Here is a 23,125-nt window from a genome sequence, read left to right on the forward strand (position 1 = left end):
TTGTTTAATTCCATTATTTACCACATGAATGACGGGACAGTCTCGAGATCTTGGACGTGTTGCGGGTGTGGCCACGTCTAAACGTGCCCAGTTTGTTACTCGTCCACTGCACCTTTAGAGAGTTAATGCCTGTTCGTCGGTAGGAATCTACAAATAAACGAAGACAAGAAACAGGAGGCGCCTCAATCTGTACCCTACAGATATAGTAAGAAAACCAACTTACTGCCTACGTTTAGATTTGCGTGGAATTACTACTTCGCGTGTTGACTCCCGCAGAGAGGCTAACACACATCGTTGATACTCGTAATTTATTCAGTCCAAGCACGTGCGTCATGCGTACGCTGAATTATTCAGAATGGCAGACAGAGGTGGAGGGGACCTGCCCGTCTAGAATGGAGGACTGGTACGGTTGCAACCCAACATCAGCAGTGAATCCGGTGCGAGGCAAGCGCTATCCGTGCATCTCCTGCGTTTGGTTTTACAAGAAGAGTGCGCCTATTCTTCATCGCGGATTTCGTGCAAATTTGGCCAAAACTGAAAGACGAAAGTGGGAGCACCAGATAACCAAGCTTTTAGAAAAAAGTAGAACTTTTGGAGCGGGTCAGACGTGGCACGGGCCACTTTTGTTAGCGTAGTTTCCAGGCAGCAGTTGGCGTAACGGGAAGAGTACAGAACGATAACCATAGGGTTGTAGGATCGAGTCCCTAGGCGAAAACTTCTTTTTCCTTCTTTTTTATTTTCGATTTTTGTGTTACTTACACTGCAATAATCCGAAATAATGCTTAATATTTTTCATTTTTAAATATTTTCATTAAAGGCATGAAGGCAGAGCAAAATTTGGAATTGCAAATAAATTTCCAGAAAGGGATTGCAAGGCGTATTCGAGAACTTCGTTTGTAAAATTAGACACGTTTACTATTTCACAGTTCATAGTACACACAGGTCTGAGTGATACTCATCGTAAAAATAGGGAAAGCATGCATTTTTTTCGACATCTTGCACACGTTATGAACACAGCATTCTTACAATTACATAGTTGTTTTAAAGTTTCTGCAGAATGACAAAGTTTTTTACATTCACAAAAGCACAGTATGTAACCAAACCACGCGTAACGCATGATTTTGTCCAATATTGGCGAGAATAGCTGGTGATGCAACCGAAACATATTCTGATGTAGTGTTTTCGGGATCTGATTTCTTTTGTTTTTCCGATGAGATAGTAGCAGTTTTGAAATTTTTTGGTCAAATTCTTTACTTGACGATAAAAGCAGATATCGCAGGGTTTCACTAACGGAGTTCATTTGGAAGAGAATCACACTAATACTGCACGATGGCAATCCGCCATCCTGAAAGTACAATATATTGAGCAGTGTGAATAGTGCAAAAATTGAAAATATAAAAAGTATACATGTTTCATACGGACTCGACCCGATGGCTTTCAGATTTCCGTTCTGTAATCTTTCGGCTGCGCCAACCGCTGCATGTGGCCTGAACTTAACATAAATGTCTCATACCTCACCCGACACGCCCCAAAAATCCTACTTTTTCTAAACGCTTGGCTATCTGGCGCCCCCATTTCGGTCACTTTCATTTCTAGTCAATCCCTACATATATCATAAATCTGGACGAAATCGCTGATGAATGATAGGTCAGTGCGACTGGTGTTTGCAGATATCCATTGGCAACGTATTCTGGCCTTAAAATTCCGACATCATGAAGATGGCACGCGACAGACGTCAAATTGGCATAAAATGCGAAGATAACGGAAATGGTTATTTCTGGAGACCGCAAATCTCCTTTGCAAGAAATAATACCGTTTCCGGCAGTAACGATCGCGTGAAACCCAGCTCGCTGTGTTCGTCCTCGAGACCCAGAAAGCAGTAAATACGCTGCTCGATGCCGTGTTCCTTGATTTCCGGCAGGCGTTGAATGCGGGTCCGCACTGCCGCCTAATGAACAAAATACGTGCTTACGGAATATCAGACCAACAGTGTGAATGGACTGAAGAGTTTCTAGCCAATGGAGAGAAATCTTGAGACGTGAAGGTGGCTTCATGTGTACTCCGAAAGAGAGCTATAGGAACATTAATTTTCACAATACATACAAATGGAGCCGTGGATAACGTGGGAAGTGCCATAAGGCTTTTCGTGGATGATGCTGTTGTATGCAGACAAGCAAGACGCCGCGAGGGGTAGCCGTGCGGTCTGGGGCGCCTTGCCGCAGTTCGCGCGGCTCCCCCCGTCGGAGGTTCGAGTCCTCCCTTGGACATATGTGTGTGTGTGTGTGTGTGTGTGTGTGTGTGTGTGTGTGTGTGTGTGTGTGTGTGTGTGTGTGTGTGTTGTCCTTAGATTAAGTTAGATTAAGTAATGTGTAAGCCTCGGGACCGATGACCTCAGCAGTTTGGTCCCACAGAACTTACCACCACCAAGCAAGACGATCTACAAAGAATCGGCAATTGCCCCTGTACATAAATGTAATGTATTGCATGCAAACAGTAAGAAAGACCAGTTATTGTACAGAAAAGGGCTGGAGGCGATGGACAGAGGGGAAAGGTGGAGATAGACTAACAGAAGATTGCAATAAATACACGCCTGGACGACGCTGGTTACCCAGCTAGAATTTACCACGAGTATACCGTTAGTGTTTAGAACAATAGATGTGATATCAGGTGTTACGAAAAGAATAGTCATTACCAGGTTATACTTTGAAGTTCTCTTTTTATTCAGCCAACTAAACAGGCAGTGGTTGCTTTATGCTTTGTATTTTAATTATGTTATATTTGAGACTGGATACACCGCCGAAAGTACATAGTACTGCACAATACAATATAAAAGAACGGTTTAATCTCAACAATGCAGCAAACTGGTATCACTGAACGACTGTTTGTTTATGAGAATATGGTGGTGTTATGCCTCATGTAAGAAGGCGAAAACTGTCCCAGCACGTCTCTAAATACCACAACGGCAGGACTGTGACTCGCAGTCGCTGTGGCTTATCATTCCGTGGTATTGCTTATTGTGTTGGTCGCGATATACCGGGTGATCAAAAAGTCAGTATAAATTTGAAAACTGAATAAATCACGGAATAATGTAGATTGCGAGGTACAAATTGACACACATGCTTGGAATGACATAGGGTTTTATTAGAACCAAAAAAAATACAAAAGTTCAAAAAATGTCCGACAGATGGCGCTTCATCTGATCAGAATAGCAATAATTAGCATAACAAAGTAACACAAAGCAAAGATGATGTTCTTTACAGGAAATGCTCAATATGTCCACCATCATTCCTCAACAATAGCTGTAGTCGAGGAATAATGTTGTGAACAGCACTGTGAAGCATGTCCTGAGTTATGGTTAGGCACTGGCGTCGGATGTTGTCTTTCAGCATCCCTAGAGATGTTGGTCGATCACGATACACTTCCGACTTGAGGTAACCCCAAAGCCAGTAATCGCACGGACTGAGGTCTGGCGACCTGGGAGGCCAAGCATGACGAAAGTGGCGGCTGAGCACACGATCACCACCAAACGATGAGCGCTAGAGATCTTTCACGCGTCTAGCAATACTTTTTTTTGTTCTAATAAAACCCCATGTCATTCCAAGCATGTGTGTCAATTTTTACCCCTCTATCTACATTATTCCATGGTTTATTAAGTTTTCAAATTTATACTGACTTTTTGATCACCCGGTACATTTGGGATAAAACTGCTTATTGAGTGGTTTCAAAAGATAAAAAAATGCACTGAGGATAGCGGTATTTATTTCGTATACGGATAAGAAATGGGGGTGTAACGTAAAACTTTCACACTACCCTCTGAAGAGATCTGCTTAAAAATTATGTGTTTACTGTGCGCCACGAGAGGCATAACCTGTTAGCAGTCTTCGGATTAAATTGCTGCTTTCAACCGAAGTGTGACCGGAAAAATTGGGGCCGATTAATATTCTCAGATGTCCTGCTAATTTACTTACACAGAAGTCGAAAGCATCCCCCTCCCCTACACAAACATACACGAAACGCGTGCGAAATAGTTCCATTCGAAGTTTGGGTAGAATTCAAGTAGATTTAGTGAAATACGGATCGTTCTTTGTCTTGCTACAGCTTCCATTCACGTGAACGTCAAGTGATTAGGTGAGTACTGACTTCAAAGGGAAGTTGACATTTCGAATCATCTGATAACTATTCAGATTCGAAAGAGAATTATCAGTCAGTTAGCCCATAATGTTTTTTTGTCTGCTAAAAGTGCTCTCACACACATGTACGCTGAAGCTAGCGAGTACAGTTCTGAAAACAAACAGGCAATGTGTGACAACAGTATGACCCTCACTTAATTCTTCATCCTTCCTTGAGTTTTGAAATAATCGCATGGCAATGATGGCGAAGAGTCACCATGTGAGGAACTTCGGCCGCGGAGTTGCAAGTCCTTTCAGTTGACGCCTCACTCGACGGCTTGCGTGTCGACGACGATGACGTGATGAGGACAACACAACACCCAGTTCCCGCACCAGGGCCCGCTGCCTGGAATTCAGACGCACTGACCACTCGGCCAAGGGGACAGACTTCGCGTTATTATTTAGTTACGATGCAATGCTCAATATGCTCATTGTTTGATTCTCTTAACACATCGCACCCCGTCAAGAACAGTGGCAAAACTCATAAACGCGATACCTGAGAAAACGCGATTTAATGAACTGAAATAGTATAACCTTTCTTTAAATGTGGAGTAAGTACTGTCGCGGTGCGATATGTTGCCATCTGTCTTCTGTATTATAGGAACTATAAGATTTTCTTTGAAGTCAATGGGTATTTCTTTTGTAGAACAGCTAACTACTCTCTAAGTTATCTGACTGAGGTGTATTAACCTTAAGATTTACATCAACGATGTTACCAATAGGCAATAACGCCAAGGTTCCGTACATTATTGGACAGAAGCTCATTATTGGAGTGCATGGTGTTTCGAAAAGACTCATTCGACTTCGTAAGACTATGTTGTCTACATGAAAGAAGATAGGAACGTGGGGTGAATTTTAACTTACGCATGGCAACTAAAAGTTTATCTTCACGTAAAATGCAAGTTGACGGTTCGTGTGGATGCCGATAGGGGCCCCCTGGAGCAGATAGCTTACTCGTTCGCTCGTTCGTTACCCAATGTGCTAAGGCCGAGAAAGGCAATGGTCCCGAGTTCGAGTCTTGGTCCGGCACACAGTTTTAACCTGCCAGGAAGATTCATATCAGCGCACACTCCGCTGCAGAGTGAAAATCTCATTCTGGAAACATCCCCTAGGCTGTGGCTAAGCCATGTCTCCGCAATATCTTTTCTTTCAGGAGTGCTAGTTCTGCAAGGTTCGCAGGATAGCTTCTGTAAAGTTTGGAAGGTAGGAAGCGAGTTACTGGCAGAAGTAAAGCTTGAGGACGGGGCGTGAGTCGTGCTTGGGTAGCTCAGTTGGTAGAGCACTTGGCCGCGAAAGGCAAAGGTCCCGAGGTCGAGTCTCGGTCCAGCACACAGTTTTAATCTGCCAGGAAGTTTCACATCAGCGCACACTCCGCTGCAGAGTGAAAATCTAATTATGTTGCACAGTGTCTGGGAAGAGTACTCTACTGCATTGGCTCCCTACTTAGCTTCCATTTATCGCGAATCTCTTGCCCAACGTAAAATCCCGAGCGACTGGAAAAAAGCGCAGGTGACGCCTGTATATAACAAGGGTAGAAGGGCGAATCCTCAACATTACAGACCAATATCCTTAACATCGGTTTGTTGCAGGATTCTCGAACATATTCTCAGTTCGGATATAATGAATTTCCTTGAGACAGAGAAGTTGCTGTCCATGCATCAGCACGGCTTTAGAAAGCATCGCTCCTGCGAAACGCAACTCGCCCTTTTTTCACAAGATACCTTGCGAACCATGGATGAAGGGTATCAGACGGATGCCATATTCCTTGACTTCCGGAAAGCGTTTGACTCGGTGCCCCACTGCAGACTCCTAACTAAGGTACGAACATATGGGATTGGTTCCCAAGTATGTGAGTGGCTCGAAGACTTCTTAAGTAATAGAACCCAGTACGTTGTCCTCGATGGAGTGTTCATCGGAGGTGAGGGTATCATCTGGAGTGCCCCAGGGAAGTGTGGTAGGTCCGCTATTGTTTTCCATCTACATAAATGATCTTTTGGATATGGTGGATAGCAATGTGCGGCATTTGCTGATGATGCTGTGGTGTACGGGAAGGTGTCGTCGTTGAGTGACTCTAGGAGGATACAAGATGACTTGGACACGATTTGTGATTGGCGTAAAGAATGGCACCTAACTCTAAATGTAAATAAATGTAAATTAATGGAGATGAACAGGAAAAAGAATCCTGTAATGTTTGAATACTCCTGTAGTAGTGTAGCGCTTGATACAGTCACGTCGATTAAATATTTGCGCGTAACATTGCAGAGCGATATGAAGTGGGACAAGCATGTAATGGCAGTTGTGGGGAAGGCGGATAGTCGTCTTCGGTTCTTTGGTAGAATTTTGGGAAGATGTGGTTCATCTGTAAAGGAGACCGCTTATAAAACAATAATACGACCTATTCTTGAGTACTGCTCGAGCGTTTGGGATCCATATCAGGTCGGATTGAGGGAGGACATAGAAGCAATTCAGAGGCGGGCTGCTAGATTTGTTACTGGTAGGTTTGATCATCACGCGAGTGTTACGAAAATGCTTCAGGAACTCGGGTGGGAGTCCCTGGAGGAAAGGAGGCGTTCTTTTCGTGAATCGCTACTGAGGAAATTTCGAGAAACGGCATTTGAGGCTGACTGCAGTACAATTTTACTGCCGCCAACTTACATTTCGCGGAAAGACCACAAAGATAAGAGAGATTAGGGCTCGTACAGAGGCATATAGGCAGTTATTTTTCCCTCGGTCTGTTTGGGAGTCGAACAGGGAGAGAAGATGCTAGTTGTGGTACGAGGTACCCTCCGCCATGCACCGTATGGTGGATTGTGGAGTATGTATGTAGATGTAGATGAAGAGTATGAGTATAGTTTAGACGTTTGCCGTGTCATTCGAGGAGCACATATGGCGTACTTGTAGCCAATGAGGTTTGAAGCGAATATGTTGCACTGTTTCCTTTGTATGTATTTTTGAAAAGGTAAACATCTTTCCTCTCACCCTGTATGTATGAAATGAGATAAATGGTAACATAGTTGTTAGCGGAGGATGCAGACTGCGCTCCTCTTTGGTCATCTTGTTTGCTGTTTTGTCTGCCACGCTTGATATTTCCTACACCATAACTTCCCAGTTCTTTTTTCACCACGTGGAACATTCTTCTGGCCGGATGTTGGGTGGAGCCCCTCGCTTGGATCACGTACTCAGCGCTTCCCGTATTGCCTGCCACAGTTCGTGACGAGTATCTCGCCACGTGGTGGGTGAGTTAGCGCAACACACTACAGCTTTGCCTTGCTGGTTCTGAGCTTGCTGGGAGAACGACGATTGTGTCCCGAACACATTTTCTCAGTCGATATGTCATAACACTAGCGCTAGAAAGCTAGATTTCAACCGTACGCTCCCCTACTGTCTAATTACTGCATACAAGGATAGATTCCACGTACTTAAGTTTCGATCTCAATGTCATTGTCATACTTTCACTACCGAACTTGGTGTACACGGCCTGTGTCGATACTGGTTTTACTCGCAGTAGGGCACAGTTGAGCACAACTCTTAACGCAACCTATGTTGCAAAATTTGAGTCTTATACTCTAGATGTTTTTGTCATATCAATAGCCGTAGAAACTTACACCCATTACACACACAATTCTTCTGGGATGCAGACCGCATCATATTGTAAGGAGAACAAAACTTTTCTGCCATTATCGTAAGTAGCTTTAATTAAGATACGCAATCGGCAAAGTTAAACAACTTTATGGAAAGTGACTCTGGCCGCGATAGCTTACAAAGATACTACACCGATTACTTGTACGTTACAGTCCAGTCATTTGTTGAAACCCAAATTCTCCGATTAGGATAAACGATTAGCATCTAAAGAGCTGAAACGCTGACTATTTTCCTTCTTTCTTCAGCGTTACGTGTCAGCTATGTGGCTATGATATGCAGATAAGTGTCGTGCGTGTTTTTGTAGTTTTGATACGTGCCAGTTTTTTTTTCATGCTTCGCTGCGAGTCCCAGACGGTCCTGTCGATACCGAACAAGTCGTCGCTAAGCTTGTCGAAAAGACAGCGCTGTGCGAACTCCATCCTTCTGCACTGTAACTGACGCGCAAAGAAAGTCGTACTTGTGTCTATTAGCATGGCTTCCACTCGTGGAAGTTCTTACAATGTGAACTCCCCATTGCACCCCTCTCAAAAACTGAACACAGATCAAGCATGAAAGCGGGGAGACGGTGTACTGAACTGTCAAAAAAAAAAGCAAAATAGAAACAGTGAACCGTCCGAGCTTAAGTCGTGCAACATCGAGCGAATTACCAGAACCACGGCGTCGTGGTTGTGTTGTCAGGGTGCCAAGCGGAAGATCCGTGTTCAAATCTCCCTCATGCCCCTTTTTTTCACAAATCTATGAACTGTCCTTTCGGTCATTGATGTGCCTGTTCTCCTTCTGTAGTCTTGGCAGTTGTCATACTGTACATATTAGCGTCGCAAGTAAACGTGACAGAAGACGAGATGCCGCATAGACCTCTCACAGAAATGAAAACAACAAATAAACTGGTGTGAACTGTCTTGCAACAAAGAAATTCAATAGTGAAAACTTTTAAGATGGAACGCAAGTGTCATAAATGCGTATTGTATACAAGAAATAGGAGGAAGGTCCCTTTGTTACATCCCGCAAACGGATGTTACACTACGACACAGACACAAATTTGAACAGCGAAAAGACACGTCAATGAACAGACGGACAGTTCACAATTCTGTGAAAAAAGAAAAGAGCCACGACGGACGTCTGAACACGGATATCCCCTTTCGCGGTCTAACACTGCAACGACGCCATGGCTAATCATGTTCGGTCGATGTTGCACATCTTGAGCTTGGATTTCTATTTTGCTTCTTTTTTCGTAATTCAGTACACCTTCTTCCTGTTTTCATGCTTGATCTGTGTTCAGTTTTTGTCGGGCTATCCACTGGGACATATTACCACTAAATGTGAGGGGGGTGGGGATTACGATGGAGCGTGCTCCTTGTTAGAGGTCAAACGGCCTTTGCTACGCTGAGATCCACTCAGAATTAGAAACTCCCCTTGGCCTCGAAAATTTCAGGAGAATAGAAAGCTAGTAACGATTCTGGTACGAATGCTTAACAACGATGGTTTAACTGTTTCCCACTTATGCCACATAGGCATCAAGGATAGCCCTTTCTGCAACAGTTAGAAGAAAGATGACGGAAATGTAAACCAATTGCTGTTTTGCTGGACTTTCTTCGAAGCAAAATAAAGCCGCTTACTGCAAAATCTCATTAAAATGGAGATTCTCCTTCCAATAAGTGGTCCGATTTTACTGTGTCACATAGATACTTAGCTACACAAACCCCTATTCGATTTTTTGTGGTATAGTAACGTGTGTTTGTGCAGTTTGGTGTTCTATCAGTAATTACATTACTCCTGAATCTCCAGACTGTTTTTAGTTCTTTTTTATATTCTATTTTGTAGACAGTTGGTATCATACAAAGTAAGACAAGAACCACCCCCCGCCCCACCCCAAATGCAACTTGCCATCCGCCACTTTTCACTTTTACTGTGCCACAGATGCCTACGATTTTATACTTTTGATCGTTTGCATAAATATAGCATACAAGGTGTTTCACGTAAAGTTTATGACTCTGTAACTTATAAAATAATAGGTGACAGGAATATTTATTGATAAGAAATATTACATCCTTTGGGGCATGAACATATTTTAAAGAATTACAGCAACGAGATTTTTTAAAAGTAGAACATTAGTTTTTATCGCGTACCTCATGTATTTAAACCAGCTGTGTACAAATCAGTTTAAATCCTATAACTATCACGTTTAATTTGGGAGCTAGAAATCTTCAAACTGTAAGAGATGGATGCTGTGTGCATAGGAGGTTCCGGTAGGGAATGTTGATTTAAGTGAGGTGTTCAAATGTGTGCCCATGTTCCTGAATGCACAACGCAATGCTCTTTTAAAACTACCTGCGAAAAGAGATGTAACGTCGTAGATGTCACGGAACGGACAAGCTTCCTCGGTGCGCCGCTTGAAATCATGCGGGATCGTGGGTTCAGTGGCAGAAACACGATTCTTAAGATATCCTCACAAAAAGGAATGTACTGGTGTTAAATCGGACGACCTCGTGGGTCATTTCTGGGAACCACGGCGCCCCGAATCACCTTCCAGGGAATCTGTTGTTCAGTTCTTGCACATCACCATGCGCGGAATGGGCTGAGTGACCATCGTGCTGCATCCACACAAGGCCTCTGTTGTCTAGATGGACATTTTCAAGGAGAGTAAGGGCTCCAAACACTATGGGACTTAACATCTGAGGTCATCAGTACCCTAGACTTAGAACCTAAGGACATCACACACATCCACACCCGAGGCAGGATTATTACCTGCGACCGTAGCAGCCGCGTGGTTCAGGACTGAAGTGCCTAGAACCGCTCGGCCACAGGGGCCGGCCAAGGAGAGTACCTAAGTTGTCGACGATAAAAGCTCGATACATCTCACCTGTCAGGGTACCTGCAACTTAGTGTATACCGATGATTTCATAAACAAGGATACCGCACGACATATTAATGGACCACTTCTGTTGACGATTGACAGGACTTGCCCAGCTAGGATTTTCTGTGGTTCAGTAATGCATATTACGACGGTTCGCTGCACCATAATTTGTGCACGTGGATTGAGCGTCCCAAGTGAAATCACGCACAGTCCATTCGCAGAAAGTAACTCTCCGACTGAAACCGTTTCCATGCAGCTCCAGCGTTAGTGACCGGTGGTATGGGTGAAGCCTGTGACCCTGTACTATGCGCCAAACACGTATAAGACTGATACCAGTGACTGCAGCAAAGTCTCGTAAGCTGACACGAGGACTGTGGCGTATTTCAACTAAAACAAACACCTGGATCACCTCACTTCTTGTCGTTATTCGTCTGTTACTGCCACGCCGTCTTAAACTACTTGTTTTTCGAAGTCGCTGTCCGGCACGTAAGAATATAATGGCTGCCAGACCTCGTCGCGGCAACACGCGACGGCTGCTTCCTTGGCATTGTGTCGGCATTCACCGACCATCAGCAACACGTCAACGTCCTCGTTGGACGCTTCTGCCATGTTTATCCGACGTCAGTGTCCGCGGCACACTGAACCCCGTTTGCCTGTGCGATCCGACCTGCTGTGTATATGGCGGTGTAAGACGACGGTCTGTTGCCTAACCGAACATGACACCTAACAGCGCATCGAGGAAGCTTGTCATTCCGTGACGCCGGCGTGCGCATTCATGAACGTGCGTACACATTTGAACAGCTCACTGACATCAACATTCCGCTACCAGAACATCCATTCGCAAGCAGCTAAGTATTAGGCACAGCATGCTGTATCCACCCCTAAAACTCTGGAGGTTTCTAGCTGCCAAACTAAACGTGATAGAAACGCGATTTAAACTGATTTGTACACAGCTGGTTTAAATATAAGAGCTACAAGATAGAAAAAACTTATGTTCTACTTAAAAAAATGAATATCATGGCTGTAACTCTCTGGAAAATAACTCATTAAACTATTTTTGCATATTTGCTATTAAACGACATTACAGCCCAGCTTCACTGTATGCTTAAATGATGATGGCGTCCTCTTGGGTAAAATATTCCGGAGGTAAAATAGTCCCCCATTCGGATCTCCGGGCGGGGACTACTCAGGAGGACGTTGTTATCAGGAAAAAGAAAACTAGCGTTCTACGGATCGGAGCGTGGAATGTCAGATCCCTTAATCGGGCAGGTAGGTTAGAAAATTTAAAACGGGAAATGGATAGGTTAAAGTTAGATATAGTGGGAATTAGTGAAGTTCGGTGGCAGGAAGAACAAGACTTTTGGTCAGGTGAATACAGGGTTATAAATACAAAATCAAATAGGGGTAATGCACGAGTAGGTTTAATAATGAATAGGAAAATAAGAATGCGGGTAAGCTACTACAAACAGCATAGTGAACGCATTATTGTGGCCAAGATAGATACGAAGCCCACGCCTACCACAGTAGTACAAGTTTATATGCCAACTAGCTCCGCAGATGACGAAGAGACTGATGAAATGTATGATGAGATAAAAGAAATTATTCAGATAGTGAAGCGAGACGAAAATTTAATTGTCATAGGTGACTGGAACTCGATAGTAGTAAAAGGAAGAGAAGGAAACGTAGTAGGTCAATATGGAATGGGATTAAGGAATTGAAGAGGGAGCCACCTGGTAGAATTTTGCACAGAGCATAACTTAATCATAGCTAACACTTGCTTCAGGAATCATAAAAGAAGGTTGTATACGTGGAAGAAGCCTGGAGATACTGGAAGGTGTCAGATAGATTACATAATGGTAAGACAAGGATTTAGGAACCAGGTTTTAAATTGTACGATATTTCCAGGGGCAGATGTGGACTCTGACCACAATCTATTGTTTATGAACTGTAGATTAAAACTGAAGAAACTGCAAAAAGGTGGGAATTTAAGGAGATGGGATCTGGATAAAATGAAAGAACCAGAGGTTGTAGAGAGTTTCAGGGAGAGCATTAGGGAACGATTGACAAGAATGGAAGAATAAATACAGTAGAAGAAGAGTGGGTAGCTTTGAGAGATGAAATAGTGAAATCAACAGAGGCTCAAGTAGGTAAAAGGACGAGGGCTAGTAAAAATCCATGGGTAACAGAAGAGATATTGAATTTAATTCATGAAAGGAGAAAATACAAAATATGCAGTAAATGAAGCAGGCACAAAGGAATACAAACGTCTCAAAAATTAGATCGACAGGAAGTCCAAAATGGCTAAGCAGGGATGGCTAGATGACAAATGTAAGGATGTAGAGGCTTATCTCACTAAGGGTAAGATAGATACTGCCTACAGAAAAATTACAGTGACCTTTGGAGAAAGGAAAACCACTTGCATGAATATGAAGAGCTCAGATGGAAACCCAGTTCTAAGCAAAGAAGGGAAAGCAAAAAGTTGGAAGGAGTATATAGAGGGTCTATACAAGGACGATGTACTTGAGGACAATATTATGGGAATGGAAGAGGATGTAGATGAAGATGAAATGGGAGATACGATACTGCGTGAAGAGTTTGACAGAGCACTGAAAGACCTGAGTCGAAACAAGGCCCCCGGAGTAGACAACATTCCATTAGAACTACCGATAGCCATGGGAGAGCCAGACATGACGAAACTCTACCGTCTGGTGAGCAAGATGTATGAAACAGGCGAAATACCCTCAGACTTCAAGAAGAATATAATAATTCCAATCCCAACAGGTGATGACAGATGTGAAAATTACCGAACTATCAGTTTGATAAGTCACGGCTGCAAAATACTAACACGAATTCTGTACAGTCGAATGGAAAAACCGGTAGAAGCCGACCTCAGGAAAGATGAGTTTGGATTGCGTAGGAAATTTGGAACACGTGAGGCAATACTGACCCTACGACTTATCTTAGAGGAGGAGGAGAAAGTTAGAGTTTAACGTCCCGTCGACAACTAGGTCATTAGAGACGGAGCACAAGCTCGAATTAGGGAAGGATGGGGAAAGAAATCGGTCGAGCCCTTTCAAAGGAACCATCCAGGCATTTGCCTGAAGTGATCTAGGGAAATCACGGAAAACCTAAATCAGGATGGCCGGACGCGGGATTGAACCGTCGTCCTCCCGAATGCACTTATCTTAGAAAATAGATTAAGGAAATGCAAACCTACATTTGTAGCATTTGTAGACTTAGAGAAAACTTTTGACAATGTTGACTGAAATACTCTCTTTCAAATTCTGAAGGTGGCAGGGGTAAAATACAGGGAGCGAAAGGCTATTTACAATTTGTACAGAAACCACATGGCAGTTGTAAGAGTCGAGGGACATGAAAGGGAAGCAGTGGTTGGGAAGGGAGTGAGACAGGGTTGTAGCCTATACCCGATGTTATCCCATCTGTGTAGTGAGCAAGCAGTAACGGAAACAAAAGATAAATTCGGAGTAGGAAATAAAATACATAGAGAAGAAATAAAAACTTTGAGGTTCGGCGATGACATTGTAATTCTGTCAGAGACAGCAAAGGACTTGGAACAGCAGTTGAATGGAATGGACAGTGTCTTGAAAGGAGGATATAAGATGAACATCAACAAAAGCAAAACAAGGATAATGGAATGTAGTCTAATTAAGTCGGGTGATGCTGAGGGAATTAGATTAGGAAATGAGACACTTAAAGTAGTAAAGGAGTTTTGCTATTTGGGGAGCGAAATAACTGATGATGGTCGAAGTAGAGGTGATATAAAATGTAGACTGGCAATGGCAAGGAAAGCGTTTCTGAAGAAGAGAAATTTGTTAACATCGAGTACAGATTTAAGTGTCAGAAAGTCGTTTCTGAAAGTATTTGCATGGAGTGTAGCCATGTATGGAAGTGAAACATGGACGATCAATAGTTTAGACAAGAAGAGACTAGAAGCTTTCGAAATGTGGTGCTACAGTAGAATGCTGAAAATTAGATGGGTAGATCACATAACTAATGAGGAGGTATTGAATAGAATTGCGGAGAAGAGAAATTTGTGGCACAACTTGACTAGAGGAAGGGATCGGTTGGTAGTTTTGAGGCATCAAGCGATCACCAATTTAGTATTGGAGGGCAGCGTGGAGGGTAAAAATCACGGAGGGAGACCAAGAGATGAATACACTAAACAGATTCAGAAGGATGTAGGTTGCAGTAGGTACTGGGAGGTGAAGAAGCTTGCACAGGATAGACTAGCATGGAGAACTGCGTCAAACCACTCTCTGTACTGAAGAGCACAACAACAACAACAACAGCAGCAACCGTAACACGCTGAAAGAATTTACAGATTTAGTTGAGAATGAAAGAGCAAAAAATTACAATGATCCCAGACGGGATTCACTGTTCAGTAAACCAAGAAGCAACTTGTGCTAAATTTGCAGGCTTGGGGCATGTGAAGAAATTGGTACGAAGAGTAAAATTGCTCAAGTTACATGCATTATTCCATTGTCAGTTTCAACAGTTTTCTATCGAACTAAACGAAGAGTATGGAGACTTCATATATTGATGCAAAGTAAGTGGTTAAGTCTGGAGCATGCCTGGAACGATTTCTCGAGTTAAAACTCGCTATTGTTGAATTTATGAAGGAAAAAGCAGTGCAGGAACGAAAATTAGATCCCCGCATACAGTGTAATGTTTCTTATGTGGACTTGTCTCAAAAAATAATAGGTGACAGGAATATTTACTAAGTTACAGAATGATACACTTTGTCTGAAACAGCCTGCATATAGTGCATTCTATACCGAGGTGACAATACTCATGGGATACCTTGCAATATCGCGTCGGACCTCCTTCTGCCCGGCATAGTAAAGCAAGTTGACGTGGCATGAACTTAAAACGTCCCCTTTGAAAAATTATGAATGACTGTGGTGGTAAACTTTCACGTTATTTTATTTTCAAACAGCTGAGGAAAACTCAACGTACTCAGGCAGTTTTCTCTTTGCTTATTCTGATCATCACTAAACTGACGCCGGCCGCGGTGGCCTAACGGTTCTTGGCGCTTCTGTCCGGAACCGCGCGATTGCTACGGCCGCAGGTTCGAATCCTGTCTCGGGCATGGGTGTGTGTGATGTCCATAGGTTAGTTAGGTTTAAACAGTTCTAAGTTCTAAGGGACTGATGACCTCAGATGTTAAGTCCCATAGTGTTCAGAGCCATTTGAACCATTTGAACTAAACTGACACACAATGTTTTCTAGCGCAACGCAATCTGACTTTCAACAATCCCTACAAATGAATGGCCCTGACTAACAATAACCTATACCTTTCATGAATCACTTACCTCACAAAAACCTTCGTTACTCCAACTACTGCAATACAGCGAGCGCCAATACTGCCAGCTAAATAAAAGATTCTAACTGCTGAAGGCACTAACTACTGATAGCCATAGTTAGCAAATGAAAGATTTTGATAGAGAACAAACAATGTATTTACCTTAATAGCGTTTAATATGTGACATCCAGTTAAACAAATTTCCTTTTTCTGACGTACACACGTCCAGATCGTCCACTGAAAACTCTGGCATCTCTCAACCGATCCTTTCTTCTAGTCAAGTTGTGCCACAAATTTCTCCCCAATTCTACTCAGTACCTCCTCATTAGTTGTGTTATCTGCCCATCTAATCTTCAGCATTCTTTTGTAGCACCACATTTCGAAAGCTTCTATTCTCTTTTTGTCTGAACTATTTATCGTTCACGTTTCGCTTCCATACATAGCTACACTCCATACAAATACTTTCTGAAAAGACTTCCTGACACTTAAATCTATACTCGATGTTAACAAATATCTCTTCTCCAGAGTCGCTTTCCTTGCCATTGCCAGTCTACATATTATATCCTCTCTCCTTCGACTATCATCAGTTATTTTGCTCCCCAAATAGCAAAACTCATTTACTACTTTAAGCGTCTCATGTCCTAATCTAATACCCTCAGCATCACCCGATTTAATTCGACTACATTCCATTATCCTCGTTTTTCTTTTGTTGATGTTCATCTTATACCCTCCTTTCACGACACTGTCCATTCCGTTCAGCTGTTCTTGCAGGTCCTTTGTTGTCTCTGACAGAATTACAATGTCATCGGCGAACCTCAAAGTTTTTATTTCTTCTCCGAATTTTTCTTTTGTTTCCTTTACCGCTTGTTCAATATAAAGATTGATTAGCATTGGTGAGAGGCTACAACCCTGTCTCACTCCCTTCCCAACCACTGCTTCCCTTTCATGTCCCTCGACTCTTATAACTGCCATCTGGCTTCTGTACAAACTGCAAATAGCCCTTCGCTCCCTGTATTTTACCGCTACCACCTTCAGAATTTGAAAGAGAGTATTCCAATCAACATTGTCAAAAGCTTTCTCTAAGTCTACAAATGCTGGAAACGTAGGTTTGCCTTTCTTTAATCTATTTTCTAAGATAAGTTGTAGGGTCAGTATTGCTTCTACCAGTTTTTCCATTCGTCTGTACAGAATTCGTGTTAGTATTTTGCAGCCGTGGCTTATTAAACTGATAGTTCGGTAATTTTCACATATGTCAACACCTGATTTCTTTGGGATTGGAATTATCATATTCTTCTTGACGTCTGAGGGTATTTCTCCTGTCTCATACATCTTGTTCACCAGATGGTAGAGTTTTGTCAGGGCTGGCTCTCCCAAGGCTATTAGTAGTTCTAATGGAATGTTGTCTACTCCCGGGGCCTTGTTTCGATATCATGATCATATAGGACACCTTTTCACATGAATCACCTGTGTACAAATGACACTGCCATTCCGTATTTCGTGTACGAGATACTAGCGCCATCTGTGTATATGCATATCGCTCTCCCGTTACTTTTGTCACCTCGGAGTTTGGAGCGGCATTTGTTGCCCCTCTGTATGTGATAACATAGTGAGAAAGATGAGCAAAATTAGTGACCCTCTGGGTGCACCCTGCCGCTGGTAGAGACGTGGCTATGAAGACGACGCGACGCCAGCGCGAAGTCGTGCCTCCGTCCGGTGCTGAGCGCTTCACCGAAAACGCAGCGAGCGGGCCTCCCACTGACTCAGCCGACACTTCGCGTCGTCTCAGTGCGCGTGCAGCTGGGTCTTGTAAACACGCAGTTCCTCGACACGCGCAGATCATGAATCGCATGGAACGTGAAGTAGGGAGGTAATCTGGGTCGAAGAGCTCCTACGCACTGCACGTTCTTAATTTTTTGGCTCCTATTAGGAAACGTGCAGTTTCGTTTCCGCATGCCTGTGCTTCGGTGTTCTACAGAGTTCGTATTACCACCAGCAGCCTCCCCAGTCACTCTCGATGACAGATGACGCTTTACATTACGTTGACGACAGTAAGGAAATGAAAGAAACTTTTCCACTTTGTGTAATGAATGGCAGCTCTCTTCAAAAGTGGATAGATAATGCATGTAACAAAGACGAGGAATCTGACAGTACCGTATTACAAGATTAGCGGTGAACTTCATGAGCACGTCACAAGCTGTTAGTAGTACTAAGAAGCAATATGAAATGTGACGATCAAGTAAAATCGGTACTCTAAGGTTTCTAGCTTATTTTTCGTATTCAATAAAAGTGATGTGAGCTCTGTTTTCATTCGATACTTCATATCTGTACACTTGATATTTTTTCAAACAGAAGTCTTCAAAAGTCGATACGTTACGCCAAAGAGGTTGTGAGTACAAGTAACACGATCTGTGGTTGCTACTTGCATTATTGCAGCCGCTAGCATACTGAGAGAAGTGAGTGTGGGTACTGAGTGTTAGTCATGCTACTAAGTGGTCTGAAAATTGCTACCAGAGCACGGAGATGCAGAGGATTTTGATTTCTGGAAATATGATTTCGTGCACGGAGATGCGCAGGCTTTTGATTTCTGGAAATGTGATTTCCTAAGGACTGATTTCAGAAGTATGAAGGTTCTCAGGTAATGTTGGTGCTGTATCGCTTGCTCGCACGTAATTTATCTTCTGTTTGAAAAGGGAAAGCTTTTAGTTGAATTTGGCGCGCGGGATTAGCCGAGCGGTCTGAGACGCTGCAGTCATGGACTGTGCGGCTGGTCCCAGCGGAGGTTCGAGTCCTCCCTCGGGCATAAGTGTGTGTGTTTGTCCTTAGGATAATTTAGGTTAAATAGTGTGTAATCTTCGGGACTGATGACCTTAGCAGTTAAGTCCCATAAGATTTCACACACATTTCAAAATTTTTTTAGTTGAATTTTTCTTTAGTGGTTCGGGTCAGCTAGCTTGATTATCAAGACGAGATCAAGTAACGTCATCTATTCACAGAGCTCAGAAAGTTACAGATTTACCACTCCTTTACCATTCTACGAGGGTTAGAACTTTAATAGTGGCAACTATTTATTTACAGCCCGTACAAAATAGATACGTGTTTCAAAAATTTACTGATCTTCAAAGTAGTCACCAGCATTGTGTATAGCCCGTTGCCAGCGATGTGGATGTCTTGTGTTACTCTTAGCTGTGCCAGTTGTGTTGACAGTTCGAGCGGCACGGTCTATTGCCCGACGAAATTGTAGCAGTTCTGAAGCATCCCGTGAAGTGTTTCCGCCGGCCCGAATGGCCGAGCGTTTCTAGGCGTTACAGTTTGGAACCGCGCGACCGCTGCGGTCGCAGGTTCGAATCCTGCCTCGGGCATGGATGTGTGTGATGTCTTTAGATTAGTTAGGTTTAATTAGTTCAAATTTCTAGGGGACTGATGACCTCAGAAGTTAAGTCCCATAGTGCTCAGAGCCATTTGAACCATTTGAAGTGTTTCCTTCAGTTTAGAAACCGAGTTGAACTCACGAGGACTTAAGTCAGGGGAGTGCAGTAGGTGGTATAGCACTTAGTAACCCCATCAGTCAAATCAGTAACAGCTTGCACTGTACGTGCTTGAGCATTGTCCTGCAAAATGATGGTCAGGTCCTGCAGAAAGTGTCATCACTTCTGTCTATAAGCTGGTCGTACGTTGTGTTCCAAAATGAGCATCATAGAGACAGAAGTGATGCCGCTATTATGCAACGGCTTCGAGAAACTGTACCTTCACCGTCAGCAGGCGTGGCTGTGGTGCTCCAAAGAGACGCCACACAGCCGAATTGGAAGAGCGTGTACCGCGTCACGTTGAAGAGAAACCGTCAAATAGTATGCGAGCGATTTCTTTGACTACTAATCAGTGGAACTGGTAAACAAGTCATACACTGGGTAACGCCTAATCAGTTACTTTTAGAAGTGGTCGCGTTACCAACATGTTTTAGAATGGTTCTAGCACGGAAACGGTACGTTTCCGAACATGGGTTACAAATCAAAATATTATCTACTCAGTCCCCTCTACGTGTCCTAGTAGTCTGTAACGGAAATTTCTCGATACCCTGTAGAGAGTCATTCTACTCGCTGTTATTTTATTGCCGGCCGTTGTGGCCGAGGGGTTCTAGGCGCTTCAGTCTGGAACCGCGCGACCGCTACGCTCGCAGGTTCGAATCCTGCCTCGAGCATGGATGTGTGTGATGTCCTTAGGTTAGTTTGGTTTAAGTAGCTCTAAATTCTAGGGGACTCATGACCTCAGATGTTAAGTCCCATAGTGCTCAGAAACATTTGAACCAAACTTTGCTGTCGACAGAAGCGGACGGGGCTGTACGAGCTGAGTGGAATGAAGCCGAACGAGTGAATGTCAATCGCTGTCTGATTTTGTGACTGATTGGGTTTGCGAATGATCAGCGTTGTTATAATTACCAGCAAAATCCATAGATTCAGATTACCAGAGTGGAAATAAACGACTAACAGGAATAGCAGGTAAGAAAAATTACTTAATATCTTCTCTGTGTACCCAAGAAAATGAAATTTTGACAGAAATTTTTTTGGCCAGTCCGTTATAGTAGCAAGGGCCAGTTGTACAGTCCCCGGTAGCAGCTGCCTAAGTTCTGTCCTGGGAGTAGCGCGAAAAACGCGTTGTACGAACACGTAATAACGCCTAACCGGAGGATAAACGCGGGATAACTAAACCGGTGATTGTGGCAGGGGGGAGTGAAGTTAACCGGAGAATAAGTTTTGACACTGGCAGGAATAGTTGCAGAAGTAGTGATGACAAGATTGTTCTTTAGAAGAGGAAGGAGAAGAAATGGGCTCATCACACAAATTATCGAAGAATATAACGATTCCAAATTTATATAAAAAGTTCTTACTGGTAATTTTCGATCTTATGTTTGAGAAGCTGGTGCGTATGAATGAAACGTGAAACTATTTCCGAACATAAAACTTTTTGCTTGTAGTTGGCCTAATAGGCATTTGATATTGGTACTTCGTGAATTATATTTTATTGTGTTATAAAAACGACCATTTTCCTATTTGTGTGTACGCGCTACTTAACAGTGATATTGCTATTGATTGACTACATCACGTGTCCTATGCTCTGCATATTCACTGTCTTCGGCTGGCGAGACCATGTAAATGAGCTATGACTGGCTTACAAAAGTGCATCACAATCTCGATTTCAACGCTTCGGAAAGTAACATGCGGTGTTTGGTGGAATTCGAATTTATACTTTCGTAATACGAAAATAATGCAGCGTACATGTTGCTGCACATCAAAGATCTTCCAAAACATGTTTTATTTTATTTATTTTTTACTGAGTTTCGTTTCCTAAAGGGCTGGGAAATCCTATGCCGCTGTATAAACCATAACCATTCAAAAGATTGATAAATTTTACAGTTCTGAGGAAAAGTATACTGTCACTTAACACGGAGAAAGCGTATTTTTAACCGGTAAGTCCGGGAACTTTTTTTCTTGTCCGTATGTACGCCCTGCTTCGACGTCGTCCAGCAGAGTGGTACCATGCAAGGATACAGGTCCTGCCAATAAGGTAGCGCAAGGTCGTCGCATTGGACGGAGGTTATGTTGAAAAATTGTACTGTAACCGAAAGAGTGGGGAATAATATGATGTATTGGAATTCTAAATGAAACAAACCTGCTTACAGAAAAAAAGTGTGGCATTACTTATTGAATGCCTTTCGTAACAAGTTTATTCTGTTCACAAATGTCCTTAAAAATGGCAAATGGTTCAAATGGCTCTGAGCACTATGGGACTTAACATCTATGGTCATCAGTCCCCTAGAACTTAGAACTACTTAAACCTAACTAACCTAAGGACATCACACAACACCCAGTGATCACGAGGCAGAGAAAATCCCTGACCCCGCCGGGAATCGAACCCGGGAACCCGGGAGTGGGAAGCGAGAACGCTACGGCACGACCACGAGATGCGGACCTAAAAATGGCATCAAAATTAAATAACAAAATCTAGACACTACCGCTACGGTCGCAGGTTCGAATCCTGCCTCGGGCATGGATGTGTGTGATGTCCTTAGGTTAGTTAGGTTTAAGTAGTTCTAAGTTCTAGGGGACTGATGACCTCAGATGTTAAGTCCGATAGTGGTCAGAGCCATTTGAACCATTTTTTGCTACGTCCCATAGTGCTTAGAGCCATTGAACCATTTGAAGCGGGGGAAGGTGCTACACATGTGCGAGTCAACTGCGCATGCGCATGAGCCCCTTCGCAGCTGCTCAAACGAATCTAATGTAAAGAGTTGTGATGTCACGCTCATCGGAGGCAGTTTGTTGTTATGAAGCAAAGCATAGTCTTCTTAAAGCCTTTGACACATTTTGCCGTTGGCAGTCGCTTTTATGAGCGCTGTGTTTGGTTGTTGTATATGGCGCATTTCCTTTGCAACTTTGGTTTTGTTTTCGTTTTTTTTTCTCTCGTTCATGTTTTATTGCAGCAGTATTATTCTGTAATATCATTGCCACAGATGCTGCTACAACGCCGCGCCAACACAAGGCTGGCAGCCCGTCGTCTGCCGAGCACAGCGGGTTGTGCAGCTCGACGGAACTGGAGTGTACCTCGTTCACTTCTTAGCTAGATTTCAACCTAGGCAGACGCACTTTCACAATCGGCCCTCAGCTAGTTCTGTAATGCTTGCATTGATTCCCTGAGGAGGGCCCGTCAGACTTAGTCCCTGAGAATATGTTGTATTAGTTCATGGTATTCCATGTTACGAGATTGTCAGTTCATAGCCGCAGCTGAAGTCCTACAAACTGCTGAAGATAAGTAATTTCATTGTACTATGTGTTTCTTGAATAATAATCCTTCTCTCTAACAGTGTGCTGTACCGCATATTATTGCAACCTGGACTCCTTCAGCTCCTATCAACTCGGCCTCCTACTTATTTGCATTTAGTAACGAGCTGAAAACACCTACGCGTTTTCTGCCTCTAAACAGTGAGACACAATATATTCTGCAGTAGCCGGATACAGTAATATCCGTTGGAATTCGATTACTCGATAAATAGTACAACTCTCAAGGCTGTCAATTCAACTAAGTACCTGGGTGTTAAAATTACGAACAACTTCAGTTGGAAAGACCACACAGATAATATTGTGG

General features: G+C 43.2%; 1 protein-coding gene across 1 annotated transcript in view; it reads right to left on the reverse strand.

The window, feature by feature from the left end:
* The window catches only part of LOC124619611 (apoptosis-resistant E3 ubiquitin protein ligase 1), a 656,004-nt gene that overhangs the window by 265,658 nt on the left and 367,221 nt on the right, over positions 1–23,125 (reverse strand). The window lies entirely within an intron of this gene.

This window comes from Schistocerca americana, chromosome 6, assembly GCF_021461395.2.
Source record: "Schistocerca americana isolate TAMUIC-IGC-003095 chromosome 6, iqSchAmer2.1, whole genome shotgun sequence".
NCBI lineage: Eukaryota > Metazoa > Arthropoda > Insecta > Orthoptera > Acrididae > Schistocerca > Schistocerca americana.